An 11,283-nucleotide genomic window follows, 5' to 3' on the forward strand; every position below is an offset into this window, starting at 1 on the left:
GACAAAGGAGTTTGAATGACAGGACGGTTTGTCTTTGACTGTCTGCTCACGGATCACAACAGTTCTGCTCTTGGTCTAAAGATGCATCACTGTAACTCAAAGGTTCTGGAACAGTCCTGACATTTATATGAAAATGTATATAAAACATGTATATCAAATGCTAAATACCAAACACATATTCTGAGGAGCTTCGATGTTCTTCATTTTACTGAAGATTCCATATTAGTGTCAAATGACTTCATTTTCTTCAGAGTAAACAGTTTGATTCCTTAACAAAATGAACTTTGTACACAAAGATTTCAGGAACAATTTTTTATTTTTGTTGACTTAGTGTGATATTTTCAAGCTTTTACCTTAACCCAGAAAAATTGGGATCTAAGAAGGTAATCCATCAATTCTGTGGTTTCATCACAGGTGTGTCAATCAAAATGTGAGTCCAGCTGATCTGAGGAGAAAGACAATCAGCTGTTATGAACAGCAGCTGTGTTTCCTGCAGGAGGAACTTTTTAAGCTCCTCTTGGTTGTTGGTTTCTCATTCGGTGTCTGAAAAGATGGGAGCTGAGACGTTTGTGGCTGTTTGTGTTCTGGCTGTTTTCCTCAGCAAAGGTATGTAGGTTTATTGGAAGGATTTGGACTGCAGATGGAAATCTGTGTGTTGTCCATAAACCATCAAAGAAAACATTAAACCTTCTTTTAAACTGCGATTCTTCTCAGGTTTAAGCTTACCAGTTGCTAGAGAAACCCAGAATGCAAACCATAAAAGGATGGGAAGAAAAGCTGGTGAGAACTAATGCGAGCAAAAGTATATGCAGAAAAAATTCCTGAGTGGATGTTTACTACTATCTCTTCATTTCCTCCCAAAAGATTTGGCTTTAGAGAGCGGCTTTGATCTTCTACAGTCACTGGATTCCAGGTTGGAAAATCTGGTTAAAGGTGAGAATTTGTTTAAAAAAAAAAATAAATAAATAAAAATAAAATTTAAAGAATGGTTAACACGTGGCTTGGTTTGTCTGAAAAGGCTATGACCGAAGAAACAAACACAAACGTTAAAGTTAAGTACACTGTAAAAGATGACTAATTTTGTTTTGTTAGTACAACTGGAAACCAATGAGGTGGAAACTCAAACGGCGCTCAGTCTAGACGCCGCCAGCAACCAGACTGCGTCCGACGCCGCCAGCAACCAGACTGCGTCCGACGCCGCCAGCAACCAGACTGCGTCCGACGCCGCCAGCAACCAGACTGCGTCCGACGCCGCCAGCAACCAGACTGCGTCCGACGCCGCCAGCAACCAGACTGCGTCCGACGCCGCCAGCAACCAGACTGCGTCCGACGCCGCCAGCAACCAGACTGCGTCCGACGCCGCCAGCAACCAGACTGCGTCCGACGCCGCCAGCAACCAGACTGCGTCCGACGCCGCCAGCAACCAGACTGCGTCCGACGCCGCCAGCAACCAGACTGCGTCCGACGCCGCCAGCAACCAGACTGCGTCCGACGCCGCCAGCAACCAGACTGCGTCCGACGCCGCCAGCAACCAGACTGCGTCCGACGCCGCCAGCAACCAGACTGCGTCCGACGCCGCCAGCAACCAGACTGCGTCCGACGCCGCCAGCAACCAGACTGCGTCCGACGCCGCCAGCAACCAGACTGCGTCCGACGCCGCCAGCAACCAGACTGCGTCCGACGCCGCCAGCAACCAGACTGCGTCCGACGCCGCCAGCAACCAGACTGCGTCCTTCACCTTCCTTCAATAAATTTGATTCTTTCTGAAACCTTATTCTTGTTTCCTGGGTAACCACAAACCATTTTCTAGAAATTTTAAAATGATCTAGAACAGTTGACAATTTGGTTACAATAGTTGATCATTTAGGAGGTAAAAGGATACATTTTTTTTTTCCTTAGTTTCTATTTCGTTTCATTGAGGAGCAAGACCTCAAAGGACTAGCCATGCTTGAAGCAGTTTTTCCACCCCGCTTGTCACCCACTTGTTTACACTCTCCTGCTAGTTTACGGCCCCTCACAACCCCAAGCTAACATTACTGGCGCATCAACAATTGTGAGCAATATTGAAGGTAACCGGCCGTACAGTTTTGAGGCACTTGCCATCTCACCAGGACGTACATGGATCCAGTCATCTGAAAAGGCATGAATCAGAATGGAGCGGCGCAAGGAGCTTGTGGCATTACGATTGCAGCATCTACAAAACTACAAGTTTTTTCAGCTCCACAACTACAGTATTTTTGGACTATAAATCACTTGAGTAAGTCATAACTGCCAAAGATGCACAATAAAGGAGGAAAATAATCACAAGTCGCACCTCCAGCCAATCTATACAGAAACACGTGAGTTCTACTCTGATAATCACAATACTAGAAAAATTTTTTGTTCTTTAGTTGTGGATGCCCAGTCAGTTCCCAGTGTTTGGTACAAGCCAAATGTGGCCAAAAATTTGTGCGTCAATTACATAATTCTAATGTGATGTGCTGCGTACACGATAAAAATTATACATCTGTGGTTCATGCATGGAAAGTCTGTTAGAAATTCGTGGAACGGTCGTGGAAAGTCACAAATTTGCATATGTCCTAAAAATCATGCACAACTGTGTACCATTTACGTAATAATGAACTAAATTAACCCTTGTGCTATCTTAGATGACCCCACCCTTACATTGACGTGTTCTCCCTACCATGACAAAGGTGGAAAAAGGTGGAAAGATTTCATGTAATCCATGGACACCAGTGAAGATCACAAACCATTGAAGAAAAATGGTTCAGTGCACTGTCTAGTGGGTCTAGATCAGTGTTTTTAGACCTTTTTTGAGCCACGGCACACTTTAACCTTGACAAAAATCCCGCGCCACACCAGCATCAGACTCTTCGATGCAGCAGATATCTATGCACGCAGACGTTGGAAACAAGTTCAATATATGTCAGACTTGTTCTGGAAAAGATGGACAAAAGAATATTTGCCACAACTGCAGGAGCGACAAAGAGCACTTGGGATGAAAAGGAACCTAATGCCTGGAGACATAGTGCTCATTGTGGATAGCACAGCACCCAGAAATTCATGGGTTCTAGGAAAAGTACTACAGACTTTCCCAGACAGAAGAGGATTAGTACGTCAAGTTCGAGTCAAGACAAAGACCAGCTGCTTGGAACGACCAATTACAAAGACGGTTTTACTGCTGGAGGCTGAAAACAAAAAGGAATAGCTTCATGAAGAAGTGAAGATTTCATGAATTTAAGGACTTGTGATCTTTTGAAAGACAGATACGGCTCTTGGAGGCCCATTGACTAACAAACAAAAAAAAAATGTGAAAAAAAAGAACTGAATGAATTTGTATTTTTTATGCTGATTTAATGTTTCTTTTGTGTGTGTAATTATTTGTCTATTTGCCAAATAATTAGGGGCTGGTGTGTAGGCGCCATTATCATGTTTGTATATAATTCCCTTTTTTGGTCACGTGACTAGTTAAGATCTCATTTAGGCGCACCTGTCACCTGTGTTAGTTTGGTTTGTTGGTTTGACACAGAGAGGGTGCACAGGGCCCAGTATTTTTTGTTGACCGCTTTTACACTTGATTATGTACAATACTTCAAAAGGATCGTACCACATGTGTCATCTGATGCAATAATGAAGTGGAATAAATCACGACACACAAGAAAAGTGGATTTCATGGTCATAGTTTTTGTGGAGCGCGTCGCAAACAGGACCTGTCGCAGCCTCTCTAGCGGCTCATAAGCCCGCAGCCGCTACAAGCACACTGTAGAATTTTTGTAGACTGATTAAGCCTTTTGGACAAGTGGTGAAACCAGGATGCCTAATGGTTTACAGAGGTTTTATTAAAAACGTTTTAACCCTTGTGCTATCCTAGGCACTTTAGCATTGAGAGTGGGGTCATCTGGACCCCACAAAACAGTGCTCTGAACCATTTTTCTTCAATGGTTTGTGATCTTCACTGGTGTCCATGGATTGCATGAAATCTTTCCACCTTTATCCACCTTTGTCATGGTAGGGAGAACACATCAATGCAAGGGTGGGGTCATCTAGGACAGTGTTTTTCAACCTTTTTTGAGCCACGGCACACTTTAACCTTGACAAAAATCCCGCGGCACACCAGCATCCAAAAAAATAAATAAATAAGCAGAAATTCATGGTCTCTATTGATCGACAGCCCCCCCCCCCCCCCCCCCCCCCCCCCCCGCAATCTCACGTGCATTTTGTGATAATTGTGGCCAAAAAAGCAGGAAGTTGCGGCTGTTTTTTCTAAGAGATGAAATAAAAGTTAAATTAGAAAATGTAGAAACTGTTTGTTTGTCCGTTGAGGTTTCTAGACATTTCACGCGCACTCATTGTGCGCTGGGACACTGGCCCTTTAAGCCAATGCATCATGGGAGATGTAGTGTGAAAACTGCCGAAAAAGGGCAGAAAGACTCGCGTCTGTGAGCTTCATTGTTTTGTTCACGGTCTGACACCGGACTCTGTGGAAAGCTACACCGCTAAAGACGAGCTTTAGCTGGTATTTTTGTTGGAACTGAGAGAATTTATGAGCAGAATTAAGAACAAGGAAGTGAAGACTTTAACCACTTCTGATTGGTCAGACTGCTGACATGTGATTAAGCCTTCAACAATGATTGGCGGAGACAGGTAAAGGGGCGGGACTTTCCCGCAAACCGCTATAGCTGTTATAGGTTAACAGGAGGATCTTGAACTTAATTCTGGAATCAACTGGGAGCCAATGGAGCGAAACTAACACAGGAGTGATGTGATTTCTTCTGCTAGTTCCAGCTAACAATCTAGCTGCTGCGTTCTGAACAAGCTGGAGACTTCTTAAGGAACTCTTAGGACACGCTGCTAACAAGGAGTTACAGTAATCCAGCCTCGACGTAACAAACGCATGGATGAGTTTTTCAGCATCACTCTTAGAAAGTATATTTCTGATCTTAGCAATATTCCGCAGGTGAAAAAAGGCAGTTCTGCACGCCTGAGATATGTGAGCCTTAAATGATAAATCCTGGTCAAGTAAAACCCCAAGGTTTCTAACTGTGGAATTGGGGGCTATATAAGATCTGTCCTGGGCTGCACACTGGAGTCCATGGAGGAGGTGGTGGAGAGGAGGATGTTGGCTAAGCTATCATCCATCATGGAGACCCCCTCCCACCCCCTGCACCAAACTGTAAAGGTGCTGACCAGCTCCTTCAGCACCAGACTGTTACTCCCACAGTGCAAGAAGGACCTACCGCAGGTGATGTGACGTATTAAAAAACAGATGATTGTGGCTGAGGCAATCAACTATGAACGTTTTTTAAATGTACAACACCATGTTACAGTGACACACTATGGACCCACACTGTGTTTTTCATTCATTCATTTAGTTATTTATTGTTGCAGTTGTTGTTTTCAGTTATTTTTGTTCTTATAACAGTTGTTTTGGTGTGTATTTTTAATAATTAATTTAGTTTTTTTGTTTAATTACTTTGTCATGCAGGTTGCAGATGTTCTTCGGTTTCCATTTTAATGTTGCACTGTTAAACCTGCAGGTCACTTTACTTTTGCTATTTGGATGTCTTTTTTGCTGCTGCAGACAAAAGAATTTCCCCATTGTCGGATAAATAAAGTGTTATCTATCTGTATGCAATCTTTCAAAACACAGACTACCTGAAGCCGAACACAGTGCACTGTCACACGGACTCAACTACGCCATAACCCCAAAACAGATCCCGCATGAGGAGTTCATCGTAGCCACGGAGTTAGGATGTGAAAAAATACAGGACGCAGGAGAAAAGCAGCACTTCCCAATGAAATAGCAGTCATCCTCAAAACCGCAACGCTACCACCAAGCAACGTAACCAAAAAAGAAATGGCAGTGAAATCACAATTTTACCAGCGGACAAAGGCAGAACCACAGTCATCCTGGACACAGAACAGTACGAAAAGCAAATGAAAAAGATGCTTCAAGACTGGAACACTGATGAGGTCCTGAAAATAGACCCCACAGAAGCAAAGAAGAAAAAACTCAAGACTATACTGAAACAGCTACAGGAAGAAAAGAAAATGGACAAACAAACCTACAACCACCCCATAACAACAGCCAGCATCATCCCCTGGATCTATGGCACACCAAAAATACACATACCTGAAGCACCACCAAGGCCAATAATAGACAGCATTGGATCAGTAACTTACAGCCTATCCAAATTCATTGCCGATTTACTGAAACCCCTCCTAGGAAACACAGACTACCATTGTGAGAATGCAAAACATGTTAGGTGGAGTGGAAGGATCCCAAAGCAGAGACTGAAGCCGAGGGCAGGTTGACAATTTATTCCTCAGGAACAAAAACTAAATCAGACAGGACGCTGAATTCACGGAGCTAGACTGACATACTGAACAGGTGCTAAGAGCCACTGAATAATAATAATCCGGCAAGGAGCAGTAACAGGCTCAGGCTTTTAAAGACAATGATGAAATGAGGATCAGGTGTGCAGTGTAGAGAGGCACCAGGGAAAAGGTCAGCCACGCCCCCCTGCTCACACTGATCATAACAAAACAGCTGGCAGAAGAAATTAAAAAACATAAAAATGGAAGCAAACGAAATATTAATTTCACATGGCGTGGTATCACTATTCAATAAGATTCCAGTAAAAGCCACACTACAAACAGTGCAGGAACAGTTAACAGCAGACAAATCTGTAAAGAAATGTACAAATCTCACGGTTAACGACATTGCACAACTACTCCGTTTGGTCGCTACATCCACCTATTTTCAATTTCGCAACACCATCTACAGAAAAAAGAAAGGCTTTCCCATGGGGGAACCACCATCAACCACAATGTGGAGCTTCTTCATAGAAGATCTGGAGAGGAAAGCAATAACATCTGCAACGGAGCACTGCCGTCCAAACCTATGGAAACGCTACGTTGATGACATTCTGGAAAAAATCAAAACCGGACACACACAGCAGATCACAGACCACCTGAACACCATGGACGATACGGGACAAATCAAGTTTTCACATGAAGAGGAAAAAGACAACTCCATCAACTACTTGGACATAAACATCACTCACACAGATAAAGGGACATAAAAATAAAAGTGTAAAGGAAACCAACCTCACACAGACCAATATTTACTATGGACATCAGAACACCCTACCACTCACAAAATATCCGTAGTCAGAACTTTATTTGACCACGCAGAACTGGTAACAGATGAGAAGGACAAAAAAGAAGAGGAGGAACACATACAAAATGCTTTAATCAAGTGCCAATACCCTCAATGGGCCATAAAAAAGGGGACAAAAGCAGGTGGAGCGGAGGAAATACAGAGAAACAGAGGAGAAAAAACAGACGAAGACAGAACACAAAGGACTGGTCAAACTGGCATGCATCAGAGGAATAACCGAACGCATCCAAAGAGCCATAAAAAAAACATCACATCAACACCCCTGTCAAACCGTGTAAAAAACTCAGGAAACTACTGGTTCACCCAAAAGACAAGATTGAACAAAACAAGAAATGCATCATCATTTACGAAATACCATGTCACACCTGCAACATAACATACCTCACAGAAACATGACGAAACTTCATCACAAAAAAAACCCCAGAATATCCAAAAAGAATGCAAAAAGGAAACAAAGAAGAGACTAACAAGAGCAGGATGACAACATGCTTCTCAAGAAAAAAACATGAAATCAGCCAGAACGGACCACTGCAAGCAAGAAAATCACAACATGGACTGGGAAAAGGCCATATTCCTCCGCACTGAAGACAACAGACGCAGATGGATCTTGGAGGCGGTGGAGATCTGAAAGCGAGCCCACACTTCCATGAACCGGAATGAGGAGGCCTTCCTGCTGTCTCATACCTAGAGCAACATCCTCCAGCAGCAAACAGACAAGGGGCGCAGTCACCTGTCAAACTTTGACAGGTGACTGTGCCTCTGTCACAGTCATCTGTTTTTATATATGTCATATCACTACCTGATCTGATATCTGATGACCACTATGACGAAGACCGAAGACGTCTGTCGAAACATGTCAGGTTAGTGAAAAAACACGACCGTGTCTGATAAATGAAGAGCCTAAGAAGTCTGCTTTTTTGTTTGTACTGGCAGAATTGGAATGTGAGTCAAATCTAATTTGGGCTTATGAGTCAAAAAAATTGGGAGCTTTACTGCTAAATTCAGTTTTGTGAATACAATCCTTGGCTAGTAAAATCAGGAGATTTATTTCATAAAATTGAGACCAAATAAGATGTTTTGGCATGTTTAAGATAAAATATGTGTAAATTTTATTTTCTTCAGATTTGTTAATTTGTCCAAAATTTTTATAGTGTACTTACAAGTCCAAAAAATATGCATCGACATTTCCTCAAATTGAAAGCAGAAAGAACAGTTTTTAGCAATATTTTTTTTTAGCCTTTGCATGTGCTGATTTGTTGGATAAAACCTGTGAATGACCTTGAATGAAACCTCTTTCACTTTGTTGTTTATTAGATATTTGTTTGGAAAAAGCCAAACCTTTTCTAAACAAATATGACCATGAAGTGACATCCAGAAAGTTATAGCTGGGGATTCCTGCTATAACAGTCTTCGGACGGCTTTGTTTTGATTTGTCAGAGTTGAGAAGCAGAAGTTCACAAGAGACAATGAAGCCAGATGGATAAACAGTATGTTTGCAACTCAACCTACGAAAGTGTACGCTCAGTGGCAGGGTCAAAACAGCCGATCAAACCCACCAAGGCTAGAAACTGAACAGTACTGGTAAAGTATATGGGAGAAAAAGACAGCACATGACAGCAAGCCAGTGGCTGGTCTCTCTGAGAAAAGAACATTGCATCCTCCCAGAACAGAACACAGTAACCATTACAGTGGCAGACATCCAAGAAAGAGTCTCAGGAATGTAGATTGGCCAGCACTGGGCCCTGACGTGATTCATGGATACTGGCTAAAGAAACTCCCGGCACTCTATGAGCGCCTGGCACGAATCACAAATGAACCAGCTGCTAAGAAATGGGACTCACCCTGATTGGCTAACGGAGGGGCAAACGATCCTGATCCAGAAGGATCTCTCAAAGGGGGCAGTCTTATCCAACTACCGGCCACTGACCTTTCTCTCCACAACATGGAAGCTCATGTCAGGCATCATTGAGATGAATAGGCACATGGATCAATACATGAGCAATGCACAGAAGGCCATTGGTAGAGACTCCAGAGGAGCCAAATGCCAACTCCTGGTTGACAAAACAGTCACTCAAGACTGCAGGTCACTACACACCAACCTGTGCACAGCCTGGATTGATTACAAAAAAGCCTATGACTCAATACCACACACCTGGATAACTGAATTCTTGGAGCTGTACAACATCAACAGGACTCTAAGAACCTTCATAGGAAACTCCATTAAGCTGTGGAAAACCACGCTTGAAGCCAATGGTAAGCCGCTTGCACAAGTGTCCTTCAAATGCGAGATATACCAAGGTGATGCTCTGTCCCCACTGCTGTTCTGCAAAGGTCTGAACCCCCTCAGCCAACAAGACTGGGACCAACAACAGTAACCTCCTCTACATGGATGACATCAAGCTATATGCTAAGAGTGAGCATGACATTGACTCCCTTATCCACACCACCAGGATCTACAGTACTGACATTGGGATGTCATTCGGGCTCAAGAAATGCAGCCGGATGGTCACAAAAAGAGGCAAGGTAGTCCACACAGGCGGGGTCTCACTCCCAGAAGGAACAATAGCAGACATTGAGGACAGTTACAAGTACCTTGGAATTCCGCAGACAAATGTCAACCTGGAACAGGCAACAAGGAAAGCTGCAACAGCTAAATACCTCCATCGAGTAGGGCAAGTCCTGAGAAGCCAGCTCAATGGCAAGAACAAGACCCTGGCAATAAACAGCTATGCACTGCCAGTTATCAGATACCCTGCAGGAATAATAAGATTAAGAAATAAGAAAGGAAGAGATACAGACCACGGATGTTAAGACCTGAAAGCTCCTCACCATACATAGAGGGTTACATCCCAAATCCAGCACCCTGAGACTGTATGCTAGTCGCAAGGAAGGAGGCCGAGGACTAGTGAGTGTAGAAGCCACTACCCAGGATGAAACATCCAAGATGCATGAGTACATCAAGCTCAAGGCCCCATCTGACAGTGTGCTCAATGAATGTCTCAGGCAATGGAGAGCAGAGGATACAGTGCTGGAGGACAGATCCTCATGGGAGGACAAACCCCTGCATGGGATGTAGTACGGGACCATAAGTGAAGTGGATGATATCAAGAAGTCCTACCAATGGCTAGAAAAGGCTGGCCTACAGGACAGCACTGAAGCACTCATCCTGGCAGCTCAGGAAAAAGCCCTGAGCACCAGAGTGATGGAGGCTCAGATCTACCACACCAGACAAGACCCAAGGTGTAGACTGTGCAAAGAAGCGCCTGAAACAATCCAGCACATATCTGCAGGGTGTAAAAATCTGGCAGGGAAGGCATACATGGAGCGCCACAATCAAGTGGCTGGAATAATGTACAGGGACATGTGTGCAGGATATGGACTGGAAACCCCAAGGTCAAAATGGGAAATACCTCCGAAGGTGGTAGAGAATGAGAGAGGAAAGATCCTGTGGGACTTCCACATCCAGACTGATAAAGGGTAATGGCGAACCAACCAGACATTGTAGTGGTGGATAAAGAACAGAGGAAAGCCGTTGTGGTAGATGTGGCAGTGCCAAGCGATGGGAACATCAGGATGAAGGATCATGCACACATGTTCCTGTATATTATTCCAGCCACTTCTTTGTGGCGCTCCAGGTGTGCTTTACCTGCCAGCATCTTACAACCTACAGCAGGGGTGGGCAATTCCAGGCCTTGAGGGCCGGTTGCCCTACACATGGCTGATTTCCTGGTTCAGGTGTGTCTAGCCAATCAGAACATGCCAGAGCAGAGTATGAAGGAAGACATTCAGGAATGTGGCCCTCAGTGCCCACCTCTGCCCTGTAGTTATGTGCTGGATTGTTTTAGGTGTCTCTTTGCACAGCCTACACCTTGGGTCTTGTCTGGTGTGGTAGAGCTGGTGTGTACATGTGAGTGTGTGTGTGGTCCTGCAATAGGCTAGAGTCCTATTTAGGGTGTATCCTGATTTCACACAACAGTTGCTGGATTGGCTCCTCCAGCAACCTGACCCTGAAAGGGATTCAGCAGGTTCTGAAGATGGATGCCTGGTCCGGAAACTCCTCAACTTCAGCTCCAAGCATATCCCCTCATGATCCACTTAGC

This window comes from Oryzias latipes, chromosome 6 (assembly GCF_002234675.1).
Source record: "Oryzias latipes chromosome 6, ASM223467v1".
NCBI lineage: Eukaryota > Metazoa > Chordata > Actinopteri > Beloniformes > Adrianichthyidae > Oryzias > Oryzias latipes.